This window comes from Carassius auratus, unplaced genomic scaffold (genome assembly GCF_003368295.1).
Source record: "Carassius auratus strain Wakin unplaced genomic scaffold, ASM336829v1 scaf_tig00031959, whole genome shotgun sequence".
Taxonomy (NCBI): domain Eukaryota; kingdom Metazoa; phylum Chordata; class Actinopteri; order Cypriniformes; family Cyprinidae; genus Carassius; species Carassius auratus.
The window spans coordinates 68,544-89,915 of NW_020525964.1; the positions used below are offsets into that span (position 1 = coordinate 68,544).

Here is a 21,372-nt window from a genome sequence, read left to right on the forward strand (position 1 = left end):
ATTCAATGAGCCATGGAAAGTCAAACTGACTTTACTTACCATTTTCATATTTCATATCCAAAACATGTGCATTTTCTATTCTTAAACACAAATATAGTTTTCAGACTATTAGCTTGAACAGAAACTTCTAGTTATAATTTCTTCTCATTTATCTTGTGTTGCACTTTGACATTTGTCTGATCAACTCTAAACACACACACACACAGGTGCAACATGTGATGTTTAAAATGTGAGATAATGCTAATATGTTAGTCATTGAATCTGTAATAACTCTTTTCACTATCAGTGTTATTTGAGTATCACTGAAATAATATAATAGATTTCATCATTTGTGTTTACCAGTGCCTCACACGCCCCCGGAGGCGTCACCTGAGGCGTCAGTGTTTATACTCAGAGACAACAGATGATCTCAGAGCTGCACTGAAGATAATCAGTGTAGTCAGACGGTTCTATTACATTGAAACCTAAACTCTAAATTGGATATCGGTTTTTGTTTTCAACAGAAAATGTAAAATATTTAAGAGAGATTAATTAATGTCAGAAGATCTGTGGAGCATCACAAACTGCAGGAGAATTAAACGGAGGAAAATGGCAAACAAAGAGGACGAGAGAAAATCTAATGAATCGAGAGAAAAAAAGACCCTGAAACTAATCAGACAGAACAGCATTAATAGTGGAAAACCAAACTGTGAGTATATACGATATTAAATATAAAACATTATAACTTTTCTTTCATCTCTGGTGTCTGAATGTATTTATCCACTCTATAAAAACTGATGTTTTAGTTTCTGATGATCCAGACAATTTCAGTGACACACAGACGAGGTGAGATTCTCACTGATCACACACACATACAGAGACTAAATACACTCAGTTCTATTCCTCTGACAGTGTGTGTGTGTGTATGTGTGTTATATTTCTGAGAGTGTGTTTTCTCTTCAGACAGGAGCAGCTCCCTTTACTGGACCTGCAGAATATTCTTTATATTCAGTCTCTGATTAAATACAATACATTTAACATTGTTTGTGTTTTAATGTTATATACATTCAAAATATCATATACCTATTTAATCAACATTTCGGAGAGCTCCTACTTGTTCCACCTGACAGATTCATTTAGGGGTTGATAGTGGTGCTAGAAAGCATAATTATTTCCCAGTCCTAGGACGTGTACGGCTCCAAATAGAGTGACGTATTGTCATCTTGAGACTGTGGAATAGGTGCAGCACGTGTCCCTGTTTGCCTAGCTACTTTGTTACCATAGTAACCTCCAGTAGTTCCTGATGTAATGAATTGTCATGGGAACTAATGATGGTAGCTATGGTAACAAGGCACGAAAAGGCAAACAGGGAGGCAGAACACAGGAGGAGCACAGACACACACGTTACAAAACAAGAGCCTTGAAACACAAGACAGTGGATTGCAATAAATTTTGTTTTAAAACAATGTTTTCATTTTGTTGTATTGTCTCTCCTAATGGTCAAAGATGAATGAGAGGGATATGGAGTTAGAAATGTGTCTTTATTACATGCGAGAAAATAAAAGATCTTAGAGAAAAAAAAAAGTTTGAGAGAAAAGTTATCACACTGATAGCAAAAAAACATTTCATGAGAGAAAAAAGAATATTTGAGAGAAAAAGTTTTCATGCCAATAGCAAAAAATAATAATATTTGAGACTAAAAAAAGTTTTGAGAGAAAGTATTTTCTCATTGAACATAAAAAAATATACATTTGAAATTTGTAATATTATTTCTGAGAAAAAAATCTCTCTCAAAATACTTTTAAAAAAACTCTCAAATATATATTTTTTGCTATCAGTGTGAAAATATTTTCTCAAAAAAAAAAAAAAAAAAAAAAAAAAAAAGTTTCTCTCGAATCCCTTTTCTTTGCTCTTGATGCAATTTCTTGCTCTGGTGTCAGGATTTTGCTTTCACTGTGAGAATTGTGTCATGGGCGGGGCCACGTTCCTATTGGCCAGTCGGGTGAGCATCGTCTTGTCTTGGGAGTCGAACTGAATCATTACACCATCACTAGTAAAGCTAACCAGCCATCATGCTAGGTAAACTTGCAAACTCACCTGGTTTATATTATGTTTAAATCAAATGCCAAATTAATGTTTTGATTTAGATAGTTTCACGCCTTATTTAGTGAGTAGTGAGCTAGTTTCTAAGTTTCTCTAGCGTGATGGCTGGTTAGCTTTACTAGCGATTAGCAAGCAAATAATATAATACACATTCATTCATGAATATGAGTGCTATTTTTTAATGTTTAATCTTCAGTGATACTGAACTTGCTCAGCCAGCTGTGCGTCATCATCTTACCCAAACATTGGAGTATCATATGTCCGTGCTCAACTTAACTAGCCATAAGGCAGAGGCGGCATCTATGCAGGTGAAACCGAACAATGGTGTAATGATTCAGTTCGACTCCCAAGACAAGACGATGCTCACCCGACTGGCCAATAGGAACGTGGCCCCGCCCATGACACAATTCTCACAGTGAAAGCAAAATCCTGACACCAGAGCAAGAAATTGCATCAAGAGCAAAGAAAAGGGATTCGAGAGAAACTTTTTTTTTTTTTTTTTTTTTGAGAAAATATTTTCACACTGATAGCAAAAAATATATATTTGAGAGTTTTTTTCAAAGTATTTTGAGAGAGATTTTTGTTCTCAGAAATAATTTTTAAAATTTCAAATGTATATTTTTTTATGTTCTATGAGAAAATACTTTCTATCAAAACTTTTAGTCTCAAATATTATTATTTTTTGCTATTGGCATGAAAACTTTTTCTCTCAAATATTCTTTTTTCTCTCATGAAATGTTTTTTTGCTATCAGTGTGATAACTTTTTTTCTCAAACTTTTTTTTCTCTCTCAGATCTTTTATTTTCTCGCATGTAATAAAGACACATTTCTAAATCCATAGAGGGAGACGTGTGTTTAAATGGATTAGTTAAATCACTGAAGCTTTGACAAATAAATACATGCTCTTACACTGTTGGATCGACTCAGTAAAGTCCAGAGTTTTTCTCTAACATACCAGTCTTCCCAGCTAACAAAAAAAGGTCCCCAGGACGTCCCCTTAATTTCCTCTGGGAACGTCGCCCGGAAGTCAGCATGTAGGGTCCCCTTTACGTCGAGCGGACATTCATGAGGACCGGCAGCAGCCATTCGGACGTTTAGGGAACGTATACTTTAAATCTTCTGAACGTCATTTTATTGTACTTTTAGGCTAATCAAAGACAACAGACACATTGTATGAATCAAAATATTTCATTTTAATTGAACAATTGTAAATTTGCAGTGCTCTTTTCGTGTGTGTGTGTGTGTGTGTAAATTAGTCAGCTGTGGTTAGTCAGGTAGCCATTCTTCCCATTGTCTTCTAACCCTAAAACAACAAAATGAACACATTCAGTAGTGTTATGATTTTATATGTCTAGGACTTTCATTTATCCATTGAAAGAAGATTTGTATAGACTGTTGACAGTTTAGACCGAGTGGTCTGAAATTTAGCAGACATATGCCTTTTTGCCACACACACTGTATGTTGGTGCCATGCCAGTGGTCTTCCTGTAGGCAAGCATCAGTACCTTGAATTTGATGCGAGCGGCTACTGGAAGCCAGTGTAACCTAATGAAGAGTAATGTGAGCTGTTTTTGGCTCATTGAAGACAACCCTCGCTGCAGTATTCTGGATCATTTGCAGAGGCTTGACAGTACATACAGGAAGAGCCAGGAGAGCATTACAATAGTCCAGTCTGGAGAGAACAAGAGCTTGGACTGAATGTGTGGAAACAAGTACCAAGCTGCAATACCCCAGACCAAACAGCAAAGGTCGTCACAAAACTGATTTTAAAGAAAGTCCCAAAGAGCAATAGACAAAATGAAACACTGGGTCACAGAAAGATATCATATCGGAGCGAGCTCTCAATGGCGTAGGTTTCCTTTTGACATATAAACCCAACAACCTGCAACAGTAACAAACTATGTGTGATGATGCTGTTCCAAATCCTGCGGCACCACAGAGTGCCACTTACAGTATATATATATATATTTAACATTAAGTCACATTGTATTTGTCCCAAAATATTTTTCATGTTCATACTGACTTTGTCCAAGGCTGGAAGATTGTGTATCTTTCTGCACAACCTTTTTCTATCCGTATGCTTTATATAGGGCGCTAATAATAGCCATAGATTGAGCTTTCTCTTTCTGTTTGCTCCGTTTTGTCAAACACCGTACTTCAAACTCATCGATGCAGCTTTATTACTCTCTGAAGTGAACTTCTATATTAACTGCTGTCTTGAATTGGGTGTAATGTCTGTGAGTTGCTCTAAACGTGGTGCTGTGCTTTGCTGTGTGACTACATTCAACACATTAAAACAATTAAATGGGCATCCTTGAAAGTGTGGAGTTTTCTAAAGCAGCCTATTTACTTTAACTTCTCACTTAATGCTATGATGTTTCAGATTTTCCGAAATTACAAAAAACATATACAGTACATATATCTACTTTTTTTCCTAAATTATTGGACAGTTTGGCAGTAGCTGGATATTGGTAGGGACATGTCCCATCCATCCCCCAGATTTATGTATGTGAAGAAACTCATTTCTTAAATAAAAATACAGCAACACGTACAAATGTTAGCTTCACACATGTGCAAATGTCCTTGCACAATCATTTCAACAGTTTGAACATAGGAATATCTATAAAGTGTTCCATAGGAATCAACAGACATACTGTTTTCACACAGTCATTGAGTTTTCTAAACAAATAGATTATAGGACCAGCGCAAAATTATAAAATGTTAAAGAAAAGGACACAGCACTCTAGAAATTTCAAAATGAAGGTGTGACCATCAGACAAAGAATTGAGTAACAAGCGAGAAAAAAAAGACACATAAGCTACAAAAGACTTTAAAACTAAGGCAAGGCAGTGAATACATTGTGAAGCATCAGGACCTCTCTGGTTTGTCAGACTTTATAAGCCAAGGAAGCCTTAAACATACAGCACAATAACACACTTCACAAACTGAAGTGTCAGAAAATACACAAAGACTGATTCTTTAAAGGTTCTGTGCACAGACAGGTTTAGAGTGATTTTTTTATTTGAACACTTTAGTGACGGTTAAATCTTATTTCACCAGTAGAATAAACTTCCTAATTATTATGCACTTATGGTATAAGACATTTTTCATTTCAAGCCATTCATCAAAAATGAGATTTCATCTATAAATGATTATATATACAGTCCTGATAGTAATTATTAGGATTGATGTTCAGTGGATCAGCGAGTGAGTGAGAACAGGTGTGGCACTGAGAACTATTAGCATGGACGTGAATGCAAATCAGAAAAGAGCAGCATTTGCTAGGCTTCAGACAGACTGCACAAGGTGATTAAAACACTTTTGGTTTGTTTCATTACTGAAATATAAATCTGTAATGCTCAACAATCATTAGTTAAACTTAAACTCTAACTGAATCTCTACTTTTTATCATATTTAATGCTAGAACAGAATTAAAGTGAACAGACTTGTTTCGTGGCTGAAGATCTGTGGAGCGTCATAAACTACAGGAGAAACTGAACGTTTGGAAAAGTGGATTATGGCAAACAAAGACGATGAGGTAGAATCTAATACACCGATAGAGAAAATTACGCCGAGACGAGTCAGACGGAACAGCGTTAATAGTGGAAAACCAAACTGTGAGTATTTATGAAAGATGATTGTCTTTCATCTATTCTGGTGGATCAAATAGATATTGTATTATATAAACTGTATATGAACATAATCAGACACTGTTTTCTTTTTTTTACACTGTTTATGATTTCTAGTTTTTCATGATGCAGACAGACCTGCAGAGATCCGTTCTGATCTTCAAGTCAAGTCACCTTTATTTCTGTAGTGTTTTATACAATACAGATAGATTCACAGATGAGATGACATTTACACACAGAGAAAAAAAATACTATAAAAAACTAATGCATTTGTAAGTTGTAATATCATAATGAAATGAATTTAGAATTAAAATATTTTTTCCCATTTAATTTCACTAATGAATCTGCACTATGACAACACTGACTGGCACTGACATTTATTTTGATTGGGTTTATGTTCATGTTGTATATTGTGTTTGTAAATTTTGTAAAAAAAAGACAGAAAACAAACAATAAATGAAAAACAAGCAAGTAAAGCAAAGCGCAATCAATACAAATCTCTCATGCACACTTTGCATTAAATCATTTGTATGTAGTATTTCCCAACCTTATTTCCATCCTCTATGCAAAGTTGCTGAGATTACCCTTTGTCATTGCCTGATACTGTAAGATAGCTCCACAGGATAATGGTTTTAACAGTTGTGAAATAAAAGCATTCTGATATATATGTGAGCTTCCTTTAGTGAAAATTGATGTCAAGAAAATGTCATGCCAACACTGATGGCACTAGCAGATCAGGTTCAAAATAAAGTGCTGTATAAACACATGAACTGGATGCTAATGCCTCATTTGTTTGTCGTGCAAATCACTTTCGATCACTCATAAGAGCAGATTTGTTTTTTAACATGGCTTTATAATGTACAGATTCAACTTGTTTTTCTGAAAAGCCATCAGTGGGTATTTTCTGCTTTGAGAATAAAATAGTTATTTACAAAACAAATTGAATGTATGGTTTAAATTTAACACTTCTTTTTTTCTTTTTTCTTTTTTTTAAGTTTTCACATTTGCTATCATCACAATAATGTCCTGGTTGTCCCTTCAGTCCTAAAACTCACAGAAATAGCTCAATGAAATGCAGAAGAAATGCTGGGTCACAAAACTATATTCAACCAGGTAGCCAAAATTGTCTGCACGCACTGGAAACATGCAATCAGACTAAAGAAGGTCTATCAAAAATATCTCTTTTATTTTTCATATACGAAAGTAGAAAAGTTGCAAAAGTGAAAGGTATCTTAAAAACAAACCAAAGAGCAAATGTTTCAACCCATGCTTTCTTTAGTGCACCAAAAAATAAAATATATATTTTTGATAGACCTTTTTTTGGTCTTATTGCCTGTTTCTGGTGTGTGGACAACCTGGTTAAATATATTTTCAAGAATGTATCAAATTACATTACATTTACATTATTCATTTAGCTGACACTTTTATCCAAAGCGACTTACAATTGCTATGTGTCAGAGGTCGCAGGCCTCTGGAGCAACTAGGGGTTAAGTGTCTTTGCTCAGGGACACATCAAACAATTGACAGTAAAAAAAAAAAAAAAAAAAAAAAAAAAAAAAACTTTAAATTAAGACATTCATACACATTAAAGTAATGAAAATTCCAGTTTCTGCAGTTTCTAATGCACACCCCCAGACCCAATAATATATATGTGATGCAGTAAAATAATGTTAAAGAATCAAGAGAGCTGAAAACTCATCTCTTCGGTCAGCACTTAATTTCATGATTTTATTTATTTATTTTTTAAATCCTCTGGTCTCACTTTTCCTATTTCTGGTTTGTGTCAATGTAGAAAACAAAGCGAACTGTATTTGCTGCATTCTCATTCTCTGCAGTGTTTTAGCGAAAGTATCAGTCAAGTTTCTGCTCACCTTTAAAATGAACGCATCATCATGTTTGAGTCTTCAGCGATGCGTACAAGGGGAGAGAACTTGAATGAAGTGCGTTTGTCTCAAGATTAAAATATAAAGAGGATACCGCACTGAAGGACCATTATCATAAACGACCCTGAGCACTGCTCCGTTGTTTAAAACGGGAAAATGTTTATTTGAGAACGGTATTTGAGATTGCCCGGTTCGTAATAAATCGATCAGTCCCTCTTTCACACCACAAGCGTGAGCGGCGCGCGCAAATTTTTTTCGGCGTCCACAGAGCGCATTCACACCGGAAGCAGTGCGTAAACCGCAGTGCAGCAGGGGTTTCGGCGTCCGGTCTATTTTTGCTGTGCTGCTTACGCTTAATTAATTGATTAGTGAAAGCACACTTTTGATGGACTAAATAAATGTGATTTAACACAAAACGTGCTCAAAATACACAGAATAAGCATGTCAAGAGTTTTAACAACAATGTCAATGTCTAGTGTTTTAACAATTATGTCAGAAAAATATTAATTATTCGTTTAGGGTGAAAGTATGGTGTATTATTAAAAAACAAAAATGTTGAAATAACTTACCCATTGTTTGAAATGGTTCTACTGTCTGCCGAACACGCTTTGCAGCCGCTGCTGTGATGCTGTACTTATACGCTTCCAGTGTGAATACTCGCGAGAGTCTGCTGCTGCAGTGACGCACTGCTCGCGCACCGCTCACGCTTGCGGTGTGAACCACGCTTGTAAGCAAGCTAAGCGGTCGTCTAGGGCGCGACCAACAGGAGGGGGCGCCAATGAGCGCATGATCTGGCGCTACATTTTAGCAGGGATGTGATAAAGAGGTTGCATGGCCACCCTGAAATATGATTGTAGCCTCCACTGGATCCCCAACATTATCGGGCTAGAGTACTGTCATTCTTTCGATGCCTGTATGTCACTTGATCAGAGCTCTGTCAACTGCTGCCTGATTGTTATGTGCAAAGTTTGGATTTGGAGCACTCATCAACACCATTAGATCAATGGGCTCTGTAAGTGCATTGGCAAGGTAAGTTTTTAAAAAAAATATATATATAGTTCAAGGCCAATTGAAAATAGATTTACAGTAAAACGTGCTCTAAATCAGTATTTTAGGCAGTTTCACGGAAGTGTTGAAATGCTGAATCAAGGGCAGCGTGTCATGTTATTTAAAGGTGAAGTTTACTCTTCAAAGAGAAACAAAGGAATAAGTAGCTGAATTCTGATTACTATGCCACTGATCAGGCTTTTATACGTAGTTTGGGGTAAGAAAGGGTTTTATAGGTTTGACTGAAATAATAATGCAATAACTGACCCAACAGCAAAACAATTGAACAAAAACAGATCAAGTTAAAAAGTATCCATTGATAAACATATTGAAATCCAAATTATATAAAATTAATTTATGTGTGATGAAAATTTCTTAGCAACTAGGGATTGTTACATAGTTATAAAGGCATCAAGTGGCTATAATGGTATTGCAGATAATAAATTGTGATATATATATATTTATACATGTACAATGGTGTTATTTAAAGTTTCAGTGTTTACATAATCAGTTGGGGGGGGGGGGGGGGGGTTGCATCAAAATGGCTAGAAACAGCCCTGAAATCAATTAATGTATTTCTCATTTGTAAGTTGTTTGAAATAAAAACAAGCATCTGCTAAATGAATACAATTAAAATGTCTGTATTACGAAAGCACTTTCAGACTGATACTGCATTCCAACAAACATTAAGTGAAAGCTTGACGTGTGAGTTATTCTCAAATGAAAGAGGAAATCATGTGGCTTTTTTATTTTTAGCAGTGTAATTCTTTGGAAACACTAAAAATACTCCAATTTTCTTTGAGTGCATGTATGCCCAATGTATCTTGTGCTCATTCACACCAGTGGGATTCTCATGTCAGTAAGACAATAAAGAATAATACAATAGAAAAAAATACAAATAAAATAATTTAGCCTACTAAAAATAATAGCCTACTGATTCTTATTAAAATTACTAAAATGAAGAGCAGTGAATTATCATTTTCTCTTGTTTGATTAACATTAAATGACAGAGAGAGCAACAGGTTTACATGGATCACGCGCACAGGAAACTGTCACAGAAAATTTGCCATCATAAAATTACTATATCAGTATTAAACTAGCAACTGGCTCTCTAGATATGAATCACTCTATCTGTATGCATATTTTCTGTCATAGTTTCTGTCATGGGTGGTGTTGTGAAGCAAGGAGAAGGAGACAGCAGGTAAAGTCTAAAAACTCTCAGTTTAATAATGGACTCAAAACTCAGGTAGATAAAATAGAGAAAACACAATTTAGTAAAGGAGCAACTAGAATACATAGACAGATGAGGATCATTGACTAAACACAGGTGATGGAGGTAAATTAATCAGGCTAAGTGAGACCAGGAACTACACAAAACAGAAGATGGGAAAACACCGAAACAAAGGTGAGCATACCAACTGAAGGCGTGACCGTTTCAGTCATGTGGAGCTGATATAAACAACACGTTCATCCCAGGAAGTATTTAAAGGGGTTTTTCCACTTCTTTCGTAGCAGCAGCAGATCACAGAGCTCTTTTCAGCTCATCACAAGGTGAATGAAACATTTTAATTGTTTAGTAAAGATATATATTTTTTAATTATTTATTTAAATCTGAACATTCGTGCTTGTATAAAATGTAGACCTGTGCTATTCAAAAATCATTACATTCTGAAATGCTTAAGTCTTAATGGAAACTTGTTTTTTTGAGACAGAAAATACAAAAGCAGAATGGAAAGAGAAATGAATGAATGAATGAACGAATGAATGGAGGAACAGGATATGGAGCAGCAGAATGTGCAGGATTATTAAACATATGGAGAAGAGAGAAAGAGAAAAATGGCAAATAAAAAGTTACAATCTAAAGAACCAAAGACACTGTTAATTAGACAGAACAGCATTAATAGTGGCAAACCAAACTGTGAGTATTTATAATGTTTAATATAAAATACTGATATATTTCACAGTAGTTCATAATCTCTGGTCTAAAACAGATTCAAAAGTGTAACTTGTCATTTACTCTGTAAAGACTTAATAGCATCATTTACAGTTGTGCTCCTAAGTTTGTGGATCATATGTACACATTTGTTACTGTATGTCAAATTCATTTCACGTCTCTTAAGCTTATTCAGGGCAGATCTAAACAAAGAATATTGATGATCCCTCTTATTTTGTTAAAATTATTCAAGCTTTGCTTTTGGTGTATGTAAATGTATGTCCACATGACGCTTTGATTCAAAGTGACACTGATTCATGATTGTGTTCATTCAATCAAACGCATTTCATGTTCTGCTGATTGAGTGAATTAATATTAAAAGCAGATGTTTGTGTTTATATTTCCAGTTTCTGACATATCAGAGTTTCAGAAGAGTCACAGACGAGGTGAGAGATTAACACATCATACAGAATAGTTAGTACTCACAAATCTGATTTTATAGTGATCTTGGTTCAATTTTTTATTTTTTTAGAAAGCAGCAGCTCTGTTCATCTGACCAGCAGAATATCCTCCATGTTCAGCCTTGATTAAACAATGTGTATTTTATATTTAAGCATTATCTGAACCAGAGCAAGGTTACAGTATTATAGCCTACTACATAATTTATAAATGTAAAGTCTATTTATACAATTTCTTCTTGTATACCTTTAGTATATAAGCTGAATGTGTATTTGAGGACCACAATGGAAATAAGTGTGTAACTTTCTTGTGTTCCTTGACAGTTCTGATTAATGTATAATTGTCACTGTGATGGCATCTTGTTATGCATTTATTTCTGTTACTTTCTAACAAATTAAATCAATCAATCATAAATGTATACATAAAGCATATTCAGATTTCATTAGTACAGTGTTTTTCCTAAAAGTGTGACTTCGAGAGAAATCATTGAAGTAATCAATATGTTTGCTCTACAGTATGTTACTGTATGATGTAACGTAGATGCTTAATATTTTGGAATTAAAATAAATTTTACTGTAACATCTAAACTACTTGTTTTGTGTTAACTTTCTTAATGTACTTTATACTTTAATAAAAATCAGCAAAAGAGAGATCAATGTGTTTTGACAGAACGGCGCTGCAAGAATCATGCAGTATGTTTCTGTATTCATAGACTGTGTGACACCATAAAAAATAAATAACTGTCAAAATAAGTGCATTAATGGAGGCGATTGATTTTTCATTTAAGTCATGAAGACCTGAAAGCCAATTAAAGCTTCCTTAAAACTGTGCATGTAAGTATTTGTTACGTATAGGAAGCACTGTCTCCCTCATCTAACCCACCCAATTTAACTTCTTCAGTAGGTCAGAAAATGTCAGAAAAGAAGCTCTTAAAGCAGACAAAATAACCTCATAACCATCTGCTGTGATGAATTCAAAGAACAAAAGAAAAAAATAGCAAAGATTCATCTTTAAGGATTCATCAATGTTTAATTTAGAATTTAGTGTTTGATAACTTTCTTCAATTTCTGTATATTTCCTACTCACTGAAGGGCACACAGGTAAATAGTAAATATGCCATTTATTATAATGGGGTTATGAGATGATATATTACACACAACAAAATACAAAAATAAAACGGCAAGCAACAAAGCACAACCAAAACCAAACCAATCCTGTTACAAAGCCCATGTCCTGCAGTTTAGCTTAGCCGACCCTATATTTAAAAACACATAAACCTCTAATCAAAGTCTTCAGGATGTTCTATTGCTGCTAAACACTGCAAAGCATTGGTCATTATATCAGCAGAACTGGACACCACTGACCTACAGCCTTTTCATGTCTGTACAGTTTTCTTTAAATATTAAGATTTGCTGAGATATGCACCAATTTTTCCACATTGTTGTTTGTTGAAACAGTAATGGTTATGAAAATCAAAAGATCATTTGATAACATCTGAAGATGTGAGATACATTAAGTGAAGACTAATATCAAAATGACACTGATGCACTGAATAAATGCCGATAAAATAGGAAAAAAAAATTTGTACACATACAAACAAATGAACCAGATGTTTCTTTTGTTTGCTTACACTGGAGAAAATTCCCTTTATTTATCACTCATTACCACAAATAGTTTTAACCTGCTTTCACATAATACATTTCACTGGAGGTTGTTCTGAGAAGTCAGATTATTGTGTCAAAGTTTCATAGAAATTGCGTAAATTTCTCCTGATGTCACTGATTGCACTGAAAATAAAGCAATGTTTTGAAAACATTTTCTTTAAGTACTATAAACATTTACAAGGAACAATTTAAAATTAAACCAAAACATTCATTCATTTTTTATTTGATTTGATTAGATTTTTTTTATTAATTGTGAACATGGACGTAGCCAGGCTTTGAAAATGATTGAGGTCCAGGGGTTTCTATAATGACCCCCTTATTATAGAATTGTATTTAGATTAATAACCCTTCTAAATACAACTAATTATATACACTAGCACTTGAAAAGAGACAGAATTTTAGATGTTTTTAGAGGGATGCTCATTTTTAAATCATACTCTATTTATTGCATCAAAGTTTGTTAATATTTTACTATATTTATGGGGTGAATAATTGTATCAGTTGTTTATTATTCATGCATATTGCTGTTATTGTTTTCATTTATAACCATTATATAGCTGATAACTTTGTCTACTGCTCTTATGATAGCATGATTTGTGAAACAACAATACTGAATGACTTCGACTTCTTAATGGCCAGTGATTGTGTATTTCATTTCATTCTGTACCCTTTGTTACTTGTTCTACAGATCTCTGCACCTGTGTTAGACAACGTTTGATAGCATTGATAACATTTCTGACAGGTAATATAATTTTTTCAACTTACCGAATGTCATATCTTGTCAGCAATACCCTGTCCATGGACTTCTTTCATACATTCGCTTGTCATTACCTCTAATGGTGCAGAAGATAAACCGTGTTTCGTTCATATTTTGATGAGATCAACCCGGGTTCGAATCCACCTTTTGGCCAACTTTTTTCTCCCTTTTCAAATCACATCAAGAAAGCAAAGTAAATAATGTATTGGGTAGGGTATAAGGAGGGCTTTATTGTCCCAATAAGGTGGCATTCATTAAATAATTTGAATAAAAATTACAATTTACACTCATTAATTATTGCATACTGTTTTATAATGTACTGAAATACTGAGGTCCAGATAATAGCCACTATTTGCAATAAGTAATATAAGTAGCATAAAATCCTGCTTTTTTAACATCTATAGCTTTTGGCACTTAGTGTAAACAGCCGCTATATAAAAAAAAAAATCTATAAATAAAATTAATCGAAATTATTTTTTATATTTTGGAAACTAGTTAAAATCTAGTGATCGCTTACCCTAAACCATAACTTCCTACTTTGTTCACTTTCTAAAAATATTCAGAAGTTGAGTCAGTGTGTTGTACTCTGATCTAAACTGATTTTACACACACTGTAATAGAATTGACCAAAACACTAGTGCACTCTATGACCCTAAATACACTCAAACACAAACACTAATATGACTGGATATGTGACTGGCGCCATCTAGAGACAAAAAGACAAACACAAGAGTTTAAAATGTGTTCATACAAACTCACTTTCAGACATTCAAGAGTCATTTTAGTAACATCATCCAGTGTTCAGATCTCTGCTTAGGTTTTTATTTTTCATTATTTAATTTAAAAGTCAAATGCTTTCGGTTAATAAAGGTTATGATTGTCTTATTTTTCAAGGATTAGAAATAAAACACTGCATATATAAATCAGTGTGTGTGCTATAATACAGTATGGAGCACAAGAGAGAGTGTGTGAAGAACAGTGCTCCAGACTCATAGCAGCAGATTCAAGCCGTTGTAGAGATGCACTCTCAGTTTTATCTTCAACATCATCATAAACAGCTTGCTCATTATGCTAATAATATTATCTTATTTTTATTGTCAGACTTTATATCACAGCTTTAGAGCAATATGATGGTTTATATGATTTGTGTCCTCTCTATATTATGCAGTTACATCAGAAAGGACATTTTTTAGGTCTGTTTGCATCAAGAGAGACTTAATCAGGTGTGGACTACTTCTGCTTCCTGTGGTGGCCACAAGGTGACTCCAGTCAAACCCCAAAGGAATCAAAACACTGGATCTTGACAAAGACAGCCTGCCAATGGAAAGAGCCCTGGACTACAGTGGTGCGTGGACTCTGACCATATCCAGTTTAACAACAGTTTAAGACAGAAGCCACATACCCAGAGTTCTGCCAGAGAGGCTTTGAATGGGACGAACCTTTGCCCCAAACTGTAGTTGACAGGTGGGAAGATTGGACAAATAATTTAGAAAGAATAAAAAGCTTCAGTGTTGCCAGTGTTTGAAACCAAAACGCTATGGGGCAACAGAGTGTGCAGAACTACACCACTGTGCTGACGCCAGTGAGAATGACTGTGGCTCAGTAAACTACATAAGACACGCTAATGAACAGGACATTATACATGTCACCTTTCTCATAAAGTGCAGAGTCCTTCCTTTAAAGAACGTCACAGTACCACCGGACTTAAGTACATTAGAAGTGACCCTGCAAGATTTCAAACGTGTGTAGCAAACAGGGTCTCGCTGATTCGGGATAACTCAGAGCTGTCTCAATGGAGATACGTAAGAAGTAAAGACAATCCAGCTGATGATTCCTCGAGAAGATTGAATGCAAGTGAATTCATGGAGCAAAGGAGGTGGATGCATGAATCAGAAACAAAAGGTATCGTATGAAGTCTGTACCCGCTCCCACAGTCAAGAGGCGAACCCAAAACTTGAGGTTTTCAGCACCAAACCCGGTGGACAGCTCCTCACAGTGGAAGATCTCTTACAGACAGAGAGGTCAGTTATCTCTTAAGTTCAGAGACGAGCATTCCCAGCTGAAATTACAACACTGCAAATTACCTAAAGTGAAAAGGAGCAGCAGGATCTAGGCTTGATCCTGTGATAGATGAAGGCATCTTAAGAGAAGGTGGCCGGATGCATAAATCTGACCTCCCTCCCTTTACCAATGTTCCCTTTACTTTGGCCCGAGGCAATGAAAGAAGCACCAATGAAACTAATGGAGATCTGTTTATAGGAATGTCCAGCAGAACTGTTCATTTGGAAGTAGCCTTCTCATTAGACACTGAGAGATATAGAGAACAATTAGGGGCCGGTGTGTAGGAGCCGCATTTGAGTTTATTTTTTGGTTTCATAATTTACTTATAGTTGTCTTTTCTATTGCATTTGAGTAGTACACCTTCTCCAGGTGGAGAGGGCGCTATCCTATAAACTGTAGCGTGTAGAACATGACGAGGAGAAGCCGTGCTGCAGATACAGTCTTTGACCTCGCTCTGGATCTGTGTTGCTGGAGCTTTTGCTTATAGGAGAAAACTAAACTCCAAGCGCTACAAAGGAATATTTAAAGACTTTTAAACCAGTTCGCATTATTTGTTTTGTACTTTATATTTTTTTGCAATAAATACCGACAAACATTCCACAACAACAATCTTGGATTTTCTTGGATTCGGGCTGTGAAACAATAACAGCGGGATACAGGGTAAACCCAACAGTGTTACATACAGTTACTCTGTTACTGTTAGTCTGTCAACAGATTACAGTACAGTGAGATTACAGTACAGAAAACACTATTACAGCAACACAAACACTGGTACAGTAAACACTTACAACTGTACATGTAACACTATACAGCACCTTCACACACAAGCAACACACAAATATGATGTTAAATAGTGTTATTTCAGCATATATATATATAAAACAGTTAATTAAGGCCAGTCATCTGAGCCATAAATAACAGAAATGCTGTTTCACAGTGTATTATAAAGAAACTAATAGCATGAATATGTGACTATGTTTGTGAGTGCATGAGTCCTGTAATGGAGCGCTGTCTGTTCAGATCGATTCACTCCTTCCAGGTTCTCACCATGATCTGATCTCACACATGACGAGTGGTTGGAGAACGGATAAAAACATGCAGATTAGTTTAGCATAACTCAGTCGTACAAACACAATAGTTGTTGCATTCTTTTAGAACGGACTGAAAAGATGAGAAATGAATGTTCAATAAACAGTATGGAAGAGTATGAAAATATTCAGAGATATATCCACCTTATTTTGCAACATTCAAGCAATTTTCTGTGAATGTGCAATTCTTTATTTCCATTAGCTGTAATGTGGAAATAACTAGGATTAGAGTGCTGTAAACGGTAAATCTAGTCACACTACAGACCGGTGTATTTATACAGTAATTATGACAATACATTAAAATAACATGACAAGCAATAAGGCAGTTGTTTCAGGGTTTTTCTCCAGCCCTCATCGAACACACCTGAACCGGTTCATCAAGGTCTTCAGGATCGCTAGAAAGAGTGAGTTTGATCAGGATTGGAGATAGACTCTGCAGGAAAGTGGATCCTGAGCCAGACTTGAGAATCTCTACAATACTGGACTGGTTTTTCAATGTCAGGAAACATAACGTGCTAAAAATAACTGGAACTGTACAACAGCGGAAGCCAGATACTGTACATTTAATAACAAATAGTCACGCCTGCGTTTCTGTTAGAATTAAATAAGGTGGATAGAATCTCTTAAATGATTCACAATATACAGAAATACAGAAATGAAAATGCATGGAATATATGATGCAGTGAACACTTGAACTGATATTTTGTCAAAGAAAAACGAGTCTCTGTGTGATGCAGATGTGAAAATAATCTCATAAAGTGCTGCTCCAGATCAATAAAACGGTTCTCAGACACAGATCTGAGAAAGAAACGGTTCATTAGTCTGTTAGTTTGTGATCAGATGAGTCTGAAAACAGTTCTGGAGCTGAAGAGACTGTAGTCTGGAGACTGGAGAGATGGAGTCTGAGATGATGAAGATGATGGTGATGAAGATGATGATGAAGATGTTCAGGTCTTCAGCTGCTGGTGTTTCACTGATGTTGTGTGTTCTTGAGAAAGTTCTGAAGAGCTTTTAACATCAGAATGAAACTTTCCCTCCACTCCTGGATCATCTGAAACTAGAAATATATATAAATCAGATTATCCACATATAGATTGTTTGAATGTATAACTTTATGTTCTTGATCAATAATACATGTCTATTAAACAATCACAGATCTGTTTCATTCATCTGCAGAAAGTCTGAAGAATCTGTCTGAATGTGAACAAACACTTACACGACAGTCTTGATCTCTTCATACTGTCACATCTCTGTCTGCTTTTCTCTTGAGATCCAGTGGATTGTGTTTCATTTCTCTCCTCCATTTTTCTCTCTGTCCTGTTGGTTTTTGCTCGTCTGTGGTTTCTGATGCACCAGCTGTTTTCTGTGTGTTTTCTTATAATTATAAAAACAAACAATCTAATGTTATATTATTACACACATTCAATAATGTAGCAGCTATTAAAACAATTCTGATAAAATTGCAAATAATCCAGTCACCATATGAAAATAAAGCTGTACAATAATAATAATAAAACAATAATAATAATAAAAGTTCTGTACCTGTGAGAAGAGGAAAAATGCAGAATTATCCAGAATGTTTTTAAAACCGTCCTGAATCTCGATTAAGAAAAGGTCTTGAAGAAATAAAGATCCAGAGTGAATCCTGCTGTCCTGATCCTCAGCGGATGAAGAGAGCTCCATCTGCACCGCAAGCTGACACAGGTACAGGTACAGCTCTTACACAGGTGTGCTCTTACTTTTTACACTGTGCAGGTGTGGGGCGGGGTTTTTTTTTTTTTTTTTTACTTTTACTTTTCAGTTCTTCTGGCAGTGGGCGGATCATGGCATGAGCAATATATACGGGTACCTAGTGTGGCTTTCTTCTCTTTGATGTAGGCCTTCTTCATTTTAAGCGGTTTCTATAGCGTTATCTTAATGTCGAGAGCTAATAATATCAAGTGATGCATGTAATGCGAGTGCACGAATCTCTTCACTCGGAAGCGGATTTGCTTCACAAAACTGGACTTTTAAACAGACGGTGTTCTCTGAATGGACTCTGGCTCAGATATTGCGAGTGCACGCTCAAACTTTGTCACTGAAGACCAGAAGAGCTTTTTTAATTTAGGGGAAGACTAGGCTTATCCCACTAAATGGAAGCATGCTGATTATAGTCAGCCTTCTCTAGTTATTTATTTTATGATGTAATACTTGAGTTAAGTGCTTATTGTAAATATGCATTAATTGTATTATTTTATTTAGTTAATTTGCAGGTTTGCACTTCTTAATAGAGTACATTAGATTATGCCATATTATTATTATTTTTTTTTTTTTGCAAATGTTGCTCTAGACACGCCCCTTCTGTGGTGGGTCTGCATGCATACACCCCTCATCACTCTATAATTATTTTCTCCATTGAAAATCTAACGTGAAGACATATGTATATAACAAATGTTATAAGAAGAACGTGTTATTGTGGATGTGGATCATGCACAGAAAGACAAAATCCCTATTAAAGACACAATCATGCTGTAAAATTGGTTTGTTTTGGGTTGGTTTCACTTAAAAGTAGCTTAATATTTTTGCATTTAAATTTTGAATTCGTTTAAAGTAAAAATTTGAGTTGATACAAAAATATATATTTATCAACTAATACTTGTATATTAAAGCTAGTTCATACAGTTTTTTTCTTTATTAAATTTTGTATCTAATTATTAATGTGCTTAATATCTAGTTTAAATTGTTTATTTTTAAGACAAAGATCTGAACTCCTGGTTTGTGAGGTTTACCTGCATTTGAGACGTTAGAGAAACCTTTCTTGTCTTTCTCTTACTAGCACAAGGCAAGGCTTTCAGGACGAGACGTGTGTTTTTATCTCTCTGAAAACATCTCAGGTTACGAATGTAATCATGGTTCCCTGAGTGGAGAATGAAACACTGCGTCCTCTATCTATATCTATCCTTTCTATCCTCTATGCAGTTCAAAGTTTCCTTGAAAAGGAACTATAGATTTGGCAAAATACCAAACATATGTTATGAGCAAAAGATTTAGGCCCAATGTATTGTTTTAAAACAAAGTTTAAAAATGTTACTTCTAATGAAAATAGCATGGTACAGTTTGTTTAGTTCAGCTCATTTGAAGCAGTGCAGGAGACAGAGCGGAGCATGGTTATACAGGTAAATGAGGACGTGTACAAACATCAGACCGGTTCTGTCTTTCTGCTGCCTGTTGTCTCTAAATGATTCAGACAGATAAACTAAATTTGAGATTTTGTCCCAAACATTAAGGATGAGAGTATACTGTTTAGTCGTATCGTTATAAGGCCTCAGTTTGTTTTTATTTTTTGGGTTCATATGTTTAGGTCTTCAGGAAGAACAAAAGAAGTAAAAAAACCATGCCCGGTTGGCGTTACACCATCCTGTCTGAAAACCTGTGCTGGCCGGCTGGCCCCCATCTTAACACAGATCTTCAACAGATCTCTAGAGTTGTGTGAAGTGATTTCCTCCAAAAATAATGCAAAATCAATCGGATCCATCACTCTTAGTCACAAGTAAACACGGAGAACTCCATGGGCTAAAACTAAAACTGCTTAGCTAGACCATTTATCACACGAATACTCAACTTCAGATTTCATCACAGAACGTTTAAAAACATTCGATCTATAAGCATGTTGCTTATTGGGAGCGGCATTATCCACGTCAACGTCGTGTTGCAAAATAGTAGTACGAGAAGGAATGTCATAAAATAATGAAGGAAAGACGTGGATTACTGTTTTCACATCTATTTCTAAAAAAATCATCTGTTTGAGCTGCGATAACTTTCTGACTGGTGTCTTGTACGTTTAAATCATCTGACTTCAAAACAATGACTTTGTCAGTTGGCTTACCTATCTCCACCAACAGAGCATCGTTCACAATCCATGAAAGTAGAGGATAAATCATCTGCATCAGAGTATTTACCAGCTTGTGCTTGTGTCACTGCACAAACAGAAAAAACCTCAGGGAATTTCTCTAACAATTTATCAGTGTAATCCGACAAAACAGATTTATCACAAACTTCCAGCAGAGGAAGAATTTTACCACTTGCTATATCATTACCAAGAATGAAGTTCACTCCATGCACTGGTAAACTGTCACGCACTCCAACTTTCACAAGTCCTGAAAACAAATCTGACTTCAAATAAAGTTGATGCAAAGGAACCTTCAGAGTGCTCATTTCGAGACCCCGTACTAACACGTGACTTCCACAAAAAGTACGCTCAGAGAAAGGTAATGTATCAGCCACTATAAATGACTGCATCGCCCCTGTATCACGCAACATAGTCACCTTGACTTGATCCAGAGGTTGTTCACTAACAGACACAAAGTCATCACAACTCTCACAGTCCGTGAGATCAACAGTCTTAACAAAGGCAACACTTTTAGTACTGGCATCCTGGTCCTTGCATTTAAAAAAAGGCAGTCAGCAATAAGGTGTCCCAGCTTATGACAATAAAAACATTCCCTTCCTTCCTTAGCTTTTGGATCATTTTTAAAACGCCATTGATCTTTCGAAACAGCGGGAACAGACAAAACCTTCTCAGTATGAGCAGGAGTAAAAACAACCTTGAGAGTCAACACAAACTCATCAGCACAAACAGACACCTGGGACAATGATGTCACCTTTTGTTCATTAAGATATACAACAATACGCTCAGGAGTAAAACTTTTAAATTCCTCTAACAAAACCAGCTCACGTAAAAAATTTAAATCTGACACTTATTCGAAGCACACAACCTATCAAACAGCATA

The 21,372-nt window shown here is 35.5% G+C and overlaps 4 long non-coding RNA genes across 4 annotated transcripts; 3 read left to right on the forward strand and 1 right to left on the reverse strand.

Moving 5' to 3' along the window:
* The first annotated feature begins 414 nt into the window (after positions 1–414).
* On the forward strand, positions 415–1,517 carry LOC113080766 (uncharacterized). Its single transcript, XR_003282019.1, has 3 exons — positions 415–688; positions 786–825; positions 943–1,517. It is a non-coding gene; the product is annotated as an uncharacterized LOC113080766 (long non-coding RNA).
* A 3,699-nt stretch (positions 1,518–5,216) lies between these two features.
* On the forward strand, positions 5,217–7,096 carry LOC113080774 (uncharacterized). Its single transcript, XR_003282024.1, has 3 exons — positions 5,217–5,388; positions 5,507–5,699; positions 5,829–7,096. It is a non-coding gene; the product is annotated as an uncharacterized LOC113080774 (long non-coding RNA).
* A 3,039-nt stretch (positions 7,097–10,135) lies between these two features.
* Positions 10,136–11,720, forward strand: LOC113080769 (uncharacterized). Its single transcript, XR_003282022.1, has 4 exons — positions 10,136–10,192; positions 10,354–10,559; positions 10,982–11,020; positions 11,107–11,720. It is a non-coding gene; the product is annotated as an uncharacterized LOC113080769 (long non-coding RNA).
* A 4,212-nt stretch (positions 11,721–15,932) lies between these two features.
* LOC113080770 (uncharacterized) lies at positions 15,933–18,313 on the reverse strand. Its single transcript, XR_003282023.1, has 3 exons — positions 18,146–18,313; positions 17,820–17,977; positions 15,933–17,660 (listed from the first exon to the last, which is right to left on the reverse strand). It is a non-coding gene; the product is annotated as an uncharacterized LOC113080770 (long non-coding RNA).
* Between the last annotated feature and the right edge of the window lie 3,059 nt (positions 18,314–21,372).